This window comes from Danio aesculapii, chromosome 12, assembly GCF_903798145.1.
Source record: "Danio aesculapii chromosome 12, fDanAes4.1, whole genome shotgun sequence".
NCBI lineage: Eukaryota > Metazoa > Chordata > Actinopteri > Cypriniformes > Danionidae > Danio > Danio aesculapii.
Window position 1 is genome coordinate 41,210,311 of NC_079446.1, and position 18,220 is coordinate 41,228,530.

An 18,220-nucleotide genomic window follows, 5' to 3' on the forward strand; every position below is an offset into this window, starting at 1 on the left:
TAGTTTTTATTTTGGTTTGACCTTTTGTTTTCAAATTCAGTAGTTTTTTATTTCGTTTTTAGAGGCAGATTACTAGTTTTTATTAGTTTTTATGTTTTGAAATTGCTTAGTTTTAGTTTAGTTTTTAATAGTTTCAGTATTGTATAATAAAAACTTAACCAAAGATAGGCAAACATTTTTTTGACACAAGAACACTACCATCTACCAGTACCCATCCTCAAATTCAAATACAAAAGCCCACAAGATAGCAGCCTTAGGTAAAATATGAGTGCAAGACTGCTTATGAGGTTAAATACACAGTAGTGATGGGTAGTTCGGATCTTTAACCCGAACCGGATCTTTGGTGACAATCTTCCCAAGTTTGAACTCAACATATCAAAAATATGTACTCAGCAATCATAGTTTCAGTCAGTTAAAACATCAGCATGATCTAAAAAGTTTCTTTCAATTACGATTTGCAACCCAACTGAAGCATGATTCACTTATTTAAATCCCATCACAACTTTCTGTAGGTAAATAAACTCACATTTTGCCAGATCCTCTCATTTAAGCCCTCGGTTTATGTGGGCTGCAGTTGTTCAAGTTTAGTTCAATCCCAGCAGGCTGTCATGTACTGTTTGTGTTCAGTTCACTGAATCATGCATGCACAGTATTGTCGGGTCACCGCTTCTCAAATCTGATCTTAGTGTACCGTTCTAATAACCGATTAACTTAGTATAATTTGGTTTATCACAAGTCAGATGGGGGATACGCAAATCATTTCAACTGATACAGTTCGATTTGGTGAACTAGATCAACCGATTCCCTTAGAAGATCTGGTTAAAAAGAACGATTCATTCGCGATCACTGATACACAAATAAAACCCCTCATTGGGAACAAATTTGCTAAATTAATATTTTTAATCTTGATTCTGGCTAGATCTTGCCAATGGCAGCAGGATTACAGACTCTGAGGTGCTGTACAGTCAAACACCTGGCATTGTGAAGTAAATAGATTCACTTATAAAAGGCTTACATGTATTAAATACATTTACAAAGACAAAAATGAAGGACGCTTTTGCTATAATTTTAGTTAGTTTCAGTTAGTTTTGTATGTACACAATACAGATTCATTTCTAGTTAAAAAAAAAAAAACTGATTTTTATTTCAGTTAATGAAAATGTTTTTTCAATTCTAGTTTTTGTTTTTTTCGTTTGTTTTCGTTACCTATGATAACCTTGAGTTACTAGGGCTGTTAATCAACGGTAAAAAATGTATTGCCTCAGTTCTTGCACAGATTAAATTTATTGGTTTTATTAGTATATATATATATTATATATATATATATATAATATATATATATATATATATATTATATAATATATATATATTATTAGTTTTGTTAATTTCATGATTTTAACAAAAGTGCTACTGCTGTTTTGCATTATTTTAATCCCCTTTATGTTTCACTGAAGGAAATTGTCATCTACATCTTCATTAACCTGAGGATGAGGGAATGAACTTTAAATTTGAGAAGTTAAAGCACAAACTTGCCTGTATCTCTGGAGAGTACAACTTTTTTTCATTTAATCAACTAAAAATAAATTATCAAAGAGTGTGTAAAATCTTCCACATGGGTCTGTCATGTTTTATGCCGCTCTCATCGGCATGAACATTTAGCCCTGCTAGGAGTTAAAGGCTTATGAAAGTTGAAGACTGAAATTCCCAAAGTTGCTTATGCCGTTAGAAGTACGATGACAAGCTCTCTGCTCAAATCTTTTTTATTTTTTATTTTTTTCCTTCTACTTCAGGAGCATCCCTGAACTCGGCCACTATTTAAGCTCATTACATGTCTGAGTCTGACAGAAATATATTACCCTAAGAGTCCAATATTTCTAACCCAGAGATTTACAATTCACTTATCACATTTTCTTCACTGGGACTGGAATTTCTGCTATTTTCAAAAGAGCCCAGTGGAATTCAATAAAGTCTCCTTCACTTCCAGGAAGGACTGAATATTGAAGCTACATATTGAACTATTGCTCTTAACAGAGGATGTCAGGCTGCTCAGTAAAGCAGAACTTAACAACACTATTTAGAGATATATTAAAGATTAATTTAATGTCTATAGAGAAAGATTCTAGGGTGCTCTCAATTTTAACAATAGTATGCAATAAAAATAGAGAGCTGACTGATTTGCACATAATTCTAAAAGTTATACAAGCATTGTTTAAAAGTGCATGTTCAATACATATACTGGTTACCTGCTACTCTCAGACCATATTTAAAAAAAAGGGAATTATAGGATAATCAGTAGTAATAGATAATAACTTCAGTTTTTTATTTCCTCAATGTTTGTGTACAATTTTAATGTGTCAAAACAACTTTAAAATTATGTAATTCTAAATGAAATGTGTACATTATGTTTTCCAGTGCAGAGCATACAGAGAATGCTTGTGTACCACCTGAATTATATGCAGCCTGTAAATTAAAGGATTGGTTCACCCAAAAATGATAATTCTGTGATTAATTTCTCACCCTTATGTCATTCCAATCCTTCATTCATTCCTTCTTTTGGACACAAATTAGATTATTTTAGATGAAATGAGAGGTCTCTCATCCTCCATAAGCAGCAAGAGTCCCGAAATGTTCAGAAAAGGAATCAAAAAGCCTCTGTCAAAAATTCCAGTGGTTCAACTGTAATAATATGAAGCTCCGAGAACATCTTTGTGTATAAAAAACAAACAAAAAATCTGGAGTGGGAAATTAATTACAGACTTATTTTTTAAACCTAGGCTCAATATTGATATGTACCCCTGTATTCATTTCTGGACAGCGTGAAATACGTCCCAGGAGTTAAGTTTTTTGCAGTTGTTGTTTTCGTGACACTAGAGGCTGCTGTGCTGCGCTTTTTCAGATCTCAGATTTATCTTGTGTGTGCCACTTGCACTGCTAATCTCACGGAAATCCACCAGAGGCTGCTGTCGATTGACTGACTGACTGACTGACTGACCGACCAATAACCCCACCCGTCCCCATCCCTAAACCCAACCGATAGTGTTTAGCAATCCAGAAAACGAAACGCCCTCACGGGCCCACGTTGAATTTTACCACGTTTTCAGATTTTACCATGTTCTTACCATTGTTATTTACTTGATTCATTTTTTTTTTTGCCTTTTGTTTTACCTGATTTGCTGGAATGGTTCTTCCGCCGACTTGAACCCTGTCATTGCAAGTCAGCTCATCTCTGCGTCTGAAGTCTGCATACGTGGCGAGCCACTCGGTAAACTTGCAAGACTAGGTTAAACTGGTAAACTGGTAGCAAAAGAAACAGACGCCGTTGGCCCCCCCCCCCCCCCGGTGTTCATCCGCCCTGTAGCGTTCATTTGAGTGATAGCACAAATGCGCCATATGTAGCTCTGGCTACACAATTTGCACTCTCCTAGGAGGGATGCCTCTTGATCAGGATTTTTGCACCGATACCTAGTACCGATTCCATGTCATGGTGATCGGTCGATACAGAGTACCAATCCGATGCTTTCAACTTAATTATGCATTATAAGCATGTTTTTCCTTTATGTATGATACTTCTGAAGATCTCACCTTACCCAAGATGTTTCTTATAGCTATTTATGTGTGAACATGTCATAGTCAGAAGCAGATAAAACAGTAAAAAAAATAGATATTTTTTTTTTTTTTTAAATTGCAAAGAAAAATGACAATGTAATTATGAAAGAGAATTCAACATGTCTCAATCGAGGAAAAAGTTAGTAGCACATATTTGATGCATAAGAAGTTAAAATACACACCTATAAATCCTTCTTTACCAAAGAAAATAGGCCAATAACAACTTTTTAAATTTATTGTATTAATTATATTACAAGAAGTTATATTATTAACTATACATGAAAAAAATGTATATGTTTTATTTATGTAATATTTCCAGCCAGGTTTTAGTGAACTTGCAGTATTGTCAAAAACACAGAAGTTCTTTCAGTTCTTACATGTTAAAAGGCCTAAACACATGCATTTGTAGCCGGTCATTCAAACATTTTGCTCTTCTCCAACTAACACAAACACTTGTGATTGGTTCACGAGATCGGCCAGATCAACGTGTACCCATCGAGTCATTAAATGTGATTATCAGCCAATATCGATCTCCGGCCTATCGATCCGTGCATCTCTACTCTCCAGAAATGTATACGAGGGTATGTTTTCACAATGAGCCTGTGTTGTCATTTGTGGGTGAACTAACTCTTTAAAATAACATGATTATTTTGTGATTAATTAAAATCATTATGTTATACAAAATGCCGCCCTTTTGATAAATAAAAGCATACAGATTGTGAGCATGAAGGCTTTGTAGAAATAATAACAGAAATGCCATTTTACATTGACATATCATCACCATATTGAGAGTTGCTTTTTTCCCATTTAAAAAAAAAGAGCTAAAACTAATGCCCAGGGCCTTTTTTTAAATATACAATAACTCTTTACCAAAAAAACATATTAAAATATCTTGAAAATCTACATAGAGCAACCCAACAATATTTTCATTATATGAACTCAAGCCAAGCATTTTACACCCATGTGGTCTTATTAAAGATAGTGGTTTATGCACAAGATATCGACCGCAGTTATTATGAATGACTGGCTTTGATACTGGATTACATATAAAACAGAAAAATCTAAACAAACAGCCTTCCTGCTGAGTCAAAGCACATGTTTAATTGAAAGCTACATTCATTTAATTATTCGAGAGACATATAGAAACATACATGAAAGTCAGCGGTAGATTCCAGAAGAACCGGCAGAGGTAAGGTTTTTCTCTGCTGATTCATGAGCAATGAACAGATGCTTTCATCTTGGAGTTTACATTTTTAAAACTGTTGAAACATTATCAAATAAGTGCTAGCTTTATGAATGAATGTAACCATGTATTCGAAGACTAAACAACTACATAATTGCCTAAAATACTCTTAAATCCATGACACAGGAATCAAACCATAGACTGTTTACTGAATAAGAAAAATTTTAAAATAAATAAACATACACATACACATACACACATACATATATATATATATATTAGGCTTGTGCCGGTATTCGGTAATGCGATAAATCACGGTAATGAATATGCACGATATTGTTATCGCGGGCACTTCAAAATACCGTGAAAAATAATAGATCCGAATTTATATTCTTAGAACGCGCCTTAGCTTATTTTCCATCAACCGCTTGAAGAAACACTGCGTATATGCTGCGCAGAACTGATGCGCACTCTGATGTAAACAATCCCCACATGTAGAAGCCTTGTGTGCGCGCCGCCGCTGCCACCGCACTAAAATCCTCACACGCAGGGGCGTACTTGTCATCTGGCAGACCGGGCACTTTTCCGGTGGGCCGACGTACTTTTTGGGCCGAGCTGATCGTCGTCTTATGATTTGATCGGCCCATAAAAGGCTTAGCAGCCTATCGTTTTTTTCTGCGTTATTGATTGACGCTGCTGTGATCTGTGACTCTCTGAAAGTAGATGCTTTTTTTCCCGGACAGACAGACCGGGCCGGCCCATGTGACACTCTGCACCCATTGGCTCATTTCGGTATTGACATTGGGCTGGCCCAATCACAAACTCCTATTTTGGACTCGTGTGAGCGTGCGTCGTCTGTGTGTATTTGTCAAAATAGTCGAGAGTCAGAGAGAAGAAACGCAAGGGAGGCGCAGAGAAATCGCGGGAAATACACCGGCGTTTCATTTAGCGATTCTGAAAAGTTCTCTGTTCATTCTAGTACACGGCTAAAACGCAAATCACGTGACCACACACTCTCTGCCCAGAGCTGCAGCCACTAGTTCAGCGGGTAAGCATAAACCCCAGGTGAGAGTTTAGTGCATGTCAGACAGTTCATCTGCTGGGTGATCTCATCTCACTATAGTTGTTAAACGTGATATTGAATTCATCTTGTTGTCTCTATCTAACATTTCTTATGTCTTTTGAATCACTTGTTCTCAGTAACTGTTTGGCTGAGTGCAAAGCTAATATATTAATTTATGTAACCACATACACTGATTCTGCACATTGACTGATTGCTTACCTTTATCGTTAAATTTAATGTACGTTATACTGTTATAATGGCCATTATTGGTTATTAAAACTGATATTCTGCAAAAGAGACAGGGTAAATCAAATATCAAAATGAAACAAATTTGACTTATATTATGTTTTCAATGTTTAGATAGTGAAACAGCAAGCAGGATGAGGTGAAAGGTTATAATGTAACACTGTTCCCTTTGAAGATTTACCCATGCATTAGCAGGCAGTTTTTGTTATGTTTATTATTGAATATAGGCTGAGTGAATAGTGTATTGAATAAGCTAAATTGACTGTAGTGTATGAGTGTGTGTGAATGAGTGTGTATGGGTGATTTCCAATATTGGGTTGTGGCTGGAAAGGCATCTGCTGCATAAAACATGCTGGAATAGTTGGCAGTTCATTCCACGATTGCTGATCGAAGACGGTTTCGTTTTGCACATTCACTTTGATATAATTGCTCAAGTTTACTTTTATATTGTGTATTGTTTTATTTATATTTATTTGTATTTAAATGTTTGAAGTACTTTTAGTTAATTAAAAAGTTATTAAAGTTACTAAGTTGACGAAACTGAAGTTTTTTGTGTTTTTACCTGTTTCTCTAGTAAAATTACAATATCGTGATAATACCGTATACCGTGATAAAAGCTCAATCAATTAATCGCAGCATGAAAATGTGATACCGGCACATGCCTAATATATATATATATATATATATATATATATATATATATATATATTATATATATATATTATATATATATACACATATACATATATATATATATATATATACACATATATACACACATATACACATTTTTTGACAATGTATCTACTCGTTCATTATGATTATTTCCAAAAATATTAATATCAAAATATATTGAGCATCTACATACAGTATGCAAAATGTGTTCATCATATGAACTCAAGCCAAGCAATTTACACCCATGTGGTCTTGTTAATGTTGGTGGTTTATGCGCAAGACATTCACTGCAGTCATGATGAACAACTGACTAAAACACTGGATTACATATAAAACAGCAAAAGCCAAACAAACAGCCACCCTGCTGAGTCAACCCACAACTTAGGATCTACATTAAGTGAAGTTTCAAAAACTAAATTCGAGAGGAGCATGTGATATGATTGACTACAGCTGATCCTCATGATCCTGCTAATCATTAGCTAGCCTATCAGATCATTCTAAAACTACTATAAATATCCTGCCTAAACTTCATTCCTTATCTTTGTTTTTGGAACACCCCATAATTCTTTTCTCCCTCCTCTTTCATGATCGGACAACACAGTGGCTCAGTGGTTAGCACTGCAAGAAGGCCACAGGTTCAAGTTCTAATTGAGCCAGTCAGCACTCCCTGCCTGGAGTTTGCATGTTCTCCCTGTGTTTACGTGGGTTTTCTCCGGGTGCTCCGGTTTCGTCCAACAGTCTAAAAACATGTACATAAGTGAATCGTAATACAGTCACAAGCACTTAACGCATACATAGCAAAACGGGGCACTCGAGAAACACCTGATCTCGTATCCCTCCTAAAGCTCATTGACCAGGCGGGAACCTTGGGGTCATTTATCTCCGAGCTCAGGGTTCTCTCCCGGGACAGCATGCCAAACCTGCTATCATTATCTAAGTGTGAACTCTTGAATTGAATTATTCGAGTGACATATAGAGAGATACAGTTCATGTAATTCAGCAGTAAATTACAGAAGAGCTGGCAGAGGTAAGGATGCTCTCTGCAGATTCATGAGCAATGGGGGGCTGCTTTCATTCTGCAGGTCACATTTCTAAAACTTCAATCAAATGTTTAAATAATTGATATATTAATGAAAAAAATATAGCCATGTATTTGAAGTCTAAACCCCTACCTAAAAGTCTCTTAAAACTGCAATACATGACACAGGAATCAAACCATGAACTGTTTACAGTTAAGTTTTTTTTCTTTTTTGGACAGATTGTTTCTCTTCACTCCCTAAAATTTTATCCAAAAACACAAATACTAAAATATCTTGAGAATCTACACACAGTATCCACAATACGTTCATCATATGAACTCAAGCCAAGCATTTTACACCCATGTGGTCTTATTAGAGATGTTGGTTTATTCGATATCCACTGCAGTCATGATGAACAACTGACTATAACACTGGATTACATATAAAACAGCAAAAGCCAAACAAACAGATGTCCTGCTGAGTCAACCCAAAACTTAGAAGCTCCATTGTGTGCCATATAGAGACATAAAGCTTATGTAAGTCAGTGGTAGATTTCAGAAAAACTGGCAGAGATAAAGATGCTCTCTACAGATTCATGAGCGATGTATAGCTGCTTTCATCTTGGAGTCACATTTCTAAAACTTTAAACAAATGTTCAAATAATTTATGTATTTATTTATAAATATAGCCATGTATTTGAAGTCTAAACAACTGCATTATTGCCTAAAAGACTCTTAAAACTGCAAAGACACATGAATTAAACCATGGACTGTTAACTGTTCAGTTTTTTTTTCACAGACAGATTGTTTGTATTCGTTCATTATGATTATTTCCAAAAATATTAATATTAAAATATCTTGAGCATCCCCATACAGTATCCACAATACGTTCATCATATAATCTCAAGCCAAATATTGTCAAGATACCAACCGCAGTCATGAACAACTGACCATGTCACTGGATTACAAATAAAACAGCAAAATCCAAACAAACAGCCATCCTGCTGAGTCAACCCACAACTTAGAAGCTCCATTGTGTGACATATAGAGACATAAAGCTTATGTACGTCAGTGATAGATTTCAGAAAAACTGGCAGAGATAAGGATGCTCTCTGCAGATTCATGAGCGATGTATAGCTGCTTTCATCTTTGAGGTCACATTTCTAAAACTTTAAACAAATGTTCAAATAATTTACATATTAATTTATAAATATAGCCATGTATTTCAAGTCTAAACAACTACATTATTGCCTAAAAGACTCTTAAAACTGCAATGACACAGGAATCAAACCATGGACTGTTTACTGTTCAGTTTTTTTATGTTTTTTTTTTTTTCACAGATTGTTCATATTCGTTCATTATGATTATTTCCAAAAATATTAATATTAAAATATCTCGAGCATCCCCATACAGTATCCACAATACGTTCATCATATAATCTCAAGCCAAATATTGTCAAGATATCAACCGCAGTCATGATGAACAACTGACCATGTCACTGGATTACATATAAAACAGCAAAAGCCAAACAAACAGCCATCCTGCTGAGTCAACCCACAACTTAGAAGCTCCATTGTGTGACATATAGAGACATGAAGCTCATGTAAGTCAGCGGTAGATTTCAGAAAAACTGGCAGAGATAAGGATGCTCTCTGCAGATTCATGAGCGATGTATAGCTGCTTTCATCTGGAGGTCACATTTCTAAAACATTAAACAAATGTTCAAATAATTTATATTAATATATAAATATAGCCAGGTATTTGAAGTCTAAACAACTACATTATTGCCTAAAAGACTCTTAAAACTGCAATGACACATGAATCAAACCATGGACTGTTTACTGTTCAGTTTTTTTATGTTTTTTTTTTTTTTCACAGACAGATTGTTTGTATTCGTTCATTATGATTATTTCCAAAAATATTAATATTAAAACATCTCGAGCATCCCCATACAGTATCCACAATACGTTCAGCATATAATCTCAAGCCAAATATTGTCAAGATATCAACCGCAGTCATGATGAACAACTGACCATGTCACTGGATTACATATAAAACAGCAAAATCCAAACAAACAGCCACCCTGCTGAGTCAACCCACAACTTAGAAGCTCCATTGTGTGACATATAGAGACATAAAGCTTATGTACGTCAGTGATAGATTTCAGAAAAACTGGCAGAGATAAGGATGCTCTCTGCAGATTCATGAGCGATGTATAGCTGCTTTCATCTTTGAGGTCACATTTCTAAAACTTTAAACAAATGTTCAAATAATTTACATATTAATTTATAAATATAGCCATGTATTTCAAGTCTAAACAACTACATTATTGCCTAAAAGACTCTTAAAACTGCAATGACACAGGAATCAAACCATGGACTGTTTACTGTTCAGTTTTTAATGTTTTTTTTTTCACAGACAGATTGTTTGTATTCGTTCATTATGATTATTTCCAAAAATATTAATATTAAAATATCTTGAGCATCCCCATACAGTATCCACAATACGTTCATCATAATCTCAAGCCAAATATTGTCAAGATATCAACCGCAGTCATGATGAACAACTGACCATGTCACTGGATTACATATAAAACGGCAAAAGCCAAACAAACAGCCACCCTGCTGAGTCAACCCACAACTTAGAAGCTCCATAATGAATTAATAGAGTTACATATAAACCATTTTGAGGCATGTAAACAATAACAATGGTCCTAATGTGTTTCCTGTTGTACATTTTTAATTTCTACAGCTTTCGAGAATCCAAAAAGGTCTTCATATTGATAAATCATGTTATGTAACATTAAAGTATTTTAATGTTAAGTTATGATTGAATTACATCTTGATATAGTTATGAAACTATAGGTAATACAGTACAAAAGGTAATAAAGTTATTAATCAATTAAAGTTAGTTAACAGTATTTGGTTTCTTGCACAGCACATTGTTTCTCAATATATTGTTTCGCTATATTCTTTCCAAAAATATAAATACTAAATTAATCTTAAGAATCTACATACAATATCCACATTATCCTCTCAAGCCAAGCGTTTTACATCCATGTGGTCTTATTAGAGATGGTGGTCTATGCACATATCGACCGCAGTCATGATGAACAACTGGCTATAACACTGGATTACATATAAAACAGCAACAACCAAACAAACAGCCGTCCTGCTGAGACAAACCACCTCTTAGAAGCCCCATTAATTGAATTATTCAGGACTAGGGCTGACAGATTCACTTCAGCTTGACTGATACAAAGTGTGATTTAAACCGAACGTCTGAATTCTCTCTGTAATTATGATTCTGACAGCTCGGGCCCTGATAAACACGGACGCTTCCGATGGGTTTTAGTCAGGTCTGGTGGCTTTAGAGGGTTGGTAATTGGAACAACACTGCTGTGTATTAGCAATCAGAACACAGTGGGACAAACCTGCTAAAATCTCCTACTGCTTAAAGCCTCGCTCATCTCAGCAATGGGCCGCGGATGACAGGAACACCACGCGGAGCAGTCATTATTTACTCTGGCCGCTTCTTCATTGAGGTTCCTCTCTGGAGACTCTGGAGAGAAAATAAGCAAAGGACAGACAGAAAAAAAAGTTTTTAGCTGCATTAATCTAACTATTTTTTTATTATTACATATAAAAAAGCCAAACAGAGATCCTGCTAGTCAAATCACAACTTAGAAACTCTTTTAACTGAATTATTCCAGTGACAGATTAGCTATGTTTCCATCCAAAAATGCAAATTAAATGTATGTACAAAACAGGAATATCGCATAAAAGATATGGGAATAAAGCAGCGTTTCCATTCAATAAGTCAAAGAAACCAAAATCGTCACTGTCTGATTATCTGGTACCAAATATCAAAAGTAAAATGGGATTTGCAGTAGGAGAAGCTGCGTAAATCTTTTCTTTATTTAATAAATTCCTTGCACCTCAGAAGACAATGCTGACATGCAATGAATGCATGGTGGCGTTTGTAGGCGTGAGATGCTGAGCACAGGCATTTTTGATTCTGTCTGTAATTAATAATATAATAACACTAATACTGAAATGGTTAAGGCGTTTTAGAATGACCAAAACAACATTTCTGATGTTTTACAGTGTGGTCAACCTGCTAGTTTGTCCATTTACGCACATTTTTATCATCACATGATCTCCTATAACAATATCGCGTAACTGCACATACTGGAATTTGTTCAGTGAAAGTGTTTCCATCATAGTTTATGCGCATCTTTTCTAATTGAATAAAAAGTTTATCCTACTCAGTTATTTGCATGTTTTTATGCATATTTTCAAAACTCATGCGCATCATGGAGTTTCCATCAACTGTTTTTTTTTTGCATATCCAAAAAGAAGCTATTACTAAGACATACATGTAAGTCAGTGGTAGATTCCAGAAAAACTGAGGTAAGGCTGCTCTCTGCAGGTTTTTATTTTAGTTCACATTTCTAAAACTTTAAACAATTATTAAAATAATGTATTTTTTAATAAATATACACTTAAAAAAAATAATAAAGTACTGCACTAATCTGGCTATTTTGTTATTATAAATACATGCAATCTGTGTACTGAAGTAATGAAGTGTGATATTTTTTGACTAAATTTAGAAGAGTTTGTTTTCTGTCTTAACTGCACTGTACATGATCTTCAGCAGCTTCAGTCAAGCAGTATTAATTCAATCTCAGATTTCTTAGAAAATTAATGACAGAGCTTGCAACGATCCTCATTTGTCACTTTGGATAAAAGCATAAGCTAAATGAGTAAATGTCACAGTAAATATGAATAATTGTGAAACTTGTTTTATTGTGAGACTCTTGCCTTTTCATCTATTTTTTAAAGTTTTTAATTTGTTTGCATGATGATTTCTAAATCAGTATGCCTTGTGACACATTACAGTATATGCACATGCTTTAAAATGTGGACTTGTTTAGAAATGCAATGTACAACTTATTCAACTTTGTTTGTCATTTGTTTCACTTTTGTTTCACAACCTAGTCATTTATTTACTTAACCCTATATTTCTTGCCTCTGCACTTTAAAAAGTAATTAGATTACAAAACTGTACTTTAAAAATGAGTAAAGGGTTGTCCAGATCGGATCACTTGATTGGAAATTGGGCTAGATCAAATGGTTTCAGACTCAATCGGAATCAGACGTTACCTATATATATATATATAGATATATATATAATATATATATATATCTATATATATATATAATATATATATATAATATGAATTTGAAGTCAAAAGAGGTCTAACTCTGTGCCACCGCATAACTATAGATGTGTTTAAAAATATATATAAATAATTATATATATATATATATATATATATATATAATATATATATATATATATAATATATATATATTATATATATATATATAATTATTTATTATTTTTTTTTAAACACATCTATAGTTATGCAGTGGCACAGAGTTAGACCTCTTTTTGACTTCAAACAGAAACGCATGCGGCATGACATCACTTTGTTGCAGAGACGCTATTGGTTAAATGCCGGCAAAGTAGAACAAGGAAGCAGCTAGAAGCGGGAAGCGTGAGTATGTCTGCGTTCTGGAGCTATTTTAAAGTTGTTGACAACAACATTGCCATAGTGAGATATGTAAACTTGGGATTGCCTGCTGGGGATATTAAGTTGAGGTGATATTTGTTTTTATATTAGATTTAGATTAGTTTTACATTTACTGTTGCACTTAAGTCCAAAAGTGAATAATTTATGTCCTTTATTACTTAATTGTTCAAGCTACCTCACAGAAGTGCTCTGTTTGCTAACATTGTTGTTGAACATTAAAAAAAGGTGAATAAAATAAAAAAAAGGAATATCCTGGATCTGTTTCTTCTCTCTTCTTTCTTCTTTTATGTATTATAGAAGTATCGGATCGGGTTTCGGTATCGGTTGATACTCAAAATCAAATTACACGGACTCGGACTTGAGGGCAAAAAAACTGATTTGGACATCCCTACTTTAAAGCATCAAGTTGATTTTGCTTTACAAAGTCAGTAAACTCATTGACTTTTATAATTATGCACATAAGGCAACAAGTTTATAAGGTAACAAGTTTACAGTGCGTATGTGTTTGCCAAACTGTTTGTTTTGCACTATAAATGTATACTTTTAACTATAAGTTCTTTGTACTTGTGTTTATCGTGATGTATACATTTAGAAAGCTGAGCTAATATGCTTTAAAGAAGATTTCAAAGCAACATAAAAATAAAATGACATTCCTTACTCATATATTCCTTACTCATATCCTTAAAGCAACTCACCATTTTGTCATTTTCCTTCTAAACCCATTGCATTGTATACTTACAGACATAACTGCAAACTGTTTTAGACTTGAACACTGATTTTGCAAGCACTATGGTTCTGTAAGGACCTATATTTAGCTGTTGCATCATGTTTCAGACTACAATACCCACAACAGAAAGTAGAGAATACACACAAGCACCCACACACACACACACACACACACACATAGTGGATCAAAGTCTACCCCCAACCGCCTTCTCCCAAACCAACAGAAGAAAAACCAGGACTGATCTCCAAACACAAGACATGGAAGATGACACACTTACGGACGACACAAACACAGGCCTCAATGATTCCCAGGAGAAGCAAGAGAGCAGCAGGACTGAAAATCTGTCTGCCGCTCCAGAACTAGGGTTGAGTACACTCTCAGAAATAAAGGTACGCGAGCTGTCACTGGGGTGGTACCTTTTCAATTGGTACAATTTTGTACCTAAAAGGTGCATATTAATACCTCAAGGGTGCATATTAATACCTAAAAAGTACAAAAGTGTTTCTCTTAAAATTTGTAAGTACTAATATATACTTTTGAGGTACCAATATTCAATTTCAATTCACCTTTATTTGTATAGCGCTTATACAATGTAGATTGTGTCAAAGCAGCTTCACATAAAAGGTCACAGTAAATAGGAACAGTGTAGTTCAGTTTGTAGTGTTTAAGTTCAGTTCAGTTGAGCTCAGTTCAGTGTGGTTTAATAATCACTAGAGTCCAAATATTGAAGAGCAAATCCAACGATGCGCAGCTCTATAGATCCTGAACCATGCAAGCCAGTGGCGACAGTGAAAAAAAACTTCACTAAATGGCGGAAGTGAAGAAAAAAAACCTTGAGAGAAACCAGACTCAGTTGGGCACGACCATTTTAATTCCTCCGCTGGCCAAACGTCTTGTGCAGAGCTGCAGTCTCAGTGGCGGGGGCTGGAAGCTGGCCTCAGCGAAGACTCGTCTGTCTCTGGAGCGTCACAGGAATCAGTCTCATGTTCTCCACTCCTCCATGACCATCACAGTAGCTGCTCAGGATACGGCCTGGTCCAGGATATGGAAACCTTGGGATCATCTCGTCGTTGGTCTTGGATCGAATCAGTGACTCTGCATAGTCTGAGGGCCTCGGGAAGAGTATCTCCAGGTGGAAATGGAGAATAAAGAAAATAATTAGCGTAGCTGCTGTTCATAGTGTATATCAACAAGATGCAGAACCTGTGTGGAAGCCCGCTAAGTGGTGCACTAAGTGTATGCGAGTGTAATATGAACCCTTTAAGTACAAACATGTATCTTTTGAAAAGGTACAACCCCAGTGACAACTCGTATATATTTTTAACAGTATTGTTACTTTTACTGATAACTCGTATTAATTCAGTACTTTAAGTGTATTCTTATCAGTACTTTTTGCTGTTTTTATGAAAGAGAGAGAGAAACAAACCGAATTATCATCGTTATTTTTCTAAAACATAAATTAAACATGGAATCTACCACATAACAGCAATGGTTTTTTATCTATTACACTAACAAAACAAACAAGTTGTTGTAAAACTCTGCACTGAAAAGTTCACTGTATAAAGCATTTACTTGACTTAAAAAAACAGTAAACCCTTTACTTTTAAAGCGATTAATTGACTTTACTTTAAATAGTGAGTAAACCTGTTGCCCTAAAATTATGAAGCAAATGAACTGTCCATAATTATAGAGTCGCTGCTCGCTGTAGAGCCACTTGAGCTCCAGCGAGGGGCAGCTTGAGCTCCAGCTCCTCCTCCTATAAGCTGTTTTAATGCGTATTAGTTGACTTTACTTTAAAAAGTGAGTTAACCTGTTGCCCTAAAATTATGAAGCAAATGAACTGTCCATAATTATAGAGACGCTGCTCGCTGCAGAGTCACTAGAGCTTCAGCGAGGGGCAGCTTGACCTCCAGCTCCTCCTCCTATAAGCTGTTTTAATGCGTACACCCACCCCACCCCTAACCCCAACCTGCAATGACATCACTAGTAGAAGAAGTGCAGCAAGGAGGAGCTAGAGCTCAATCTCCCCCTTGCTGGAGCTCAAATCTGCCCATGTGTGTCTGCAGTGAGTACCACTTGTAATTATAGTTCAAAGTTACAATGAGTTTACTCACTTTTTAAAGTAAAGTCAACATGTATTGAACTTAAACACTAAAAAACTGAACTACACTGTTCCAATTTACTATGACCTTTTATGTGAAGCTGCTTTGACACAATCTACATTGTAAAAGCGCTATACAAATAAAGGTGAATTGAATTTTTTTAATTATTATTCTTAAAGGTGCAGTAGGTGATCTAATTCCTTAGTACAATAGCTTTGAAAACACAGTCCCTCCCCTGATGTCCAAAGCCACGACTCCTATAATTATGAGCGTGCATCCTAAAGATGTAAAGAAGTAAAACTTTATAGTACTTTATAATACAATTCTGATTGAAAAAACTGTATTATATTGAGCAGGTTATCAGTTGTGTAGCAAGCAAAACTTGTCATAATGTGCAATATTTAATGCATGCAAGGATCGCTCATGCGCTTTGTCCTAAAGAGGCTTCTGTATGGTTAGTGTTTGGCCAGCAGTGTGCAGGAATTACACTTATTACTAAGCGCTATTTACTGATGTTTTGTTATTAAACTAAATAAAATCTACATTATTGATGCTGTAAAAGGTCCCTTTATGTAATTGAAAATAGTCACATCAATCTTTTGCTGGAAGATTTCAGCGGTTGAACAACACTTCTGTGCATATAACCCATTCGTAAAATAACTAAATTTACATAAGCTTTGCATGACTGAAAGAGTTTTAAAACATGACATTACCTGTCTAAAAGAAACACTTCAGCCATGGTGTCATCTTTCCTCCAGTGTGCAAAAGTAACTCCAATATTGATTCAGGATTTTAAAAAGTTTCATTCAGCATTTCTTTTTACTGCTGTCTCACTCGTGTGCACGTGAACACCCAAATCGCTGATCTGAGTAAATGGCTGAGCAGATGTTGACAGACAGTTTGGGCTACTACTTTGTCAGCCCGACAAATTTTAATTGGATATTTTTTAGTCTTATGCCTTACCCAGAATAAAAAAAAAATGTATGAATACAAATAGATCATTTACTTTAATCATTACTATTGAAATGTGAAGAGACTTTCAACCAGCACAACAAAAAAAAATGTTTCTGAAGACAATCACCTACTGCACCTTTAAGGCAATGGGTTTACTTTATTAAAATAACTAAGAGGTTTTTACAGCAAGGTATGGAACCTGTTGCAGTGTACACTAAAAAATAACATGTATGTATTTCCTCACTACAAATCATTAAGTAAGCTCTGCATTATTATTTATGAGCACAGTTTACTATTTGATGCATTTGTAAATGCAGATGGCATCTTTGATATTTAAGAAAAAAAAACAATAAAGATTTTATAATCTGAATATATTATTGGTTGTTTGTAAAGTAACCAAATGTGATGTTATAATTAAATTATACATTTTTTTAAGTATTTGTCATTTTCAAAACAACCTGAAAACACGTTGAATACATCTTCGTTTAACAAATCTGAAACCAACACTATTCTGAATTAAAAATAACAGAAATGCAGATAAATATTTGTCTTAATATTACCACACATTAGAAATGGTGGGTAAGATCAAATGTTTATTTATTATATATGATGATAATGTTCTTTCATTCATTCATTTTCTTTCGGCTTAGTCCCTTTATTAATCAGGGGTCACCACAGCGGAATGAACCACCAATTTATCCAGCATATGTTTTACACAGTTGATGCCTTTTCAGCTGCAACCCAGTACTGGGAAACACACATACACACTCATTCATACACATAAAATGGGCCAAATTTGTTTACCTAATTCATCTATAGTGCATGTCTTTGGACTGTGGGACAAACCAAAGCACGAGGATGTAACCCACGCCAACATGGGGAGAACATGCAAACTCCACACAGAATTGCCAACTGACCCAGCCAGACCTTAAATCAACGACCTTCTTGCTGTGAGGCAACAGTGCTAACCACTGAGCCACCATGTCGCCATGATGTTTATTAGGCAAAAATATACTGGATTTGCTGCCATTATTATTATTATTTTAT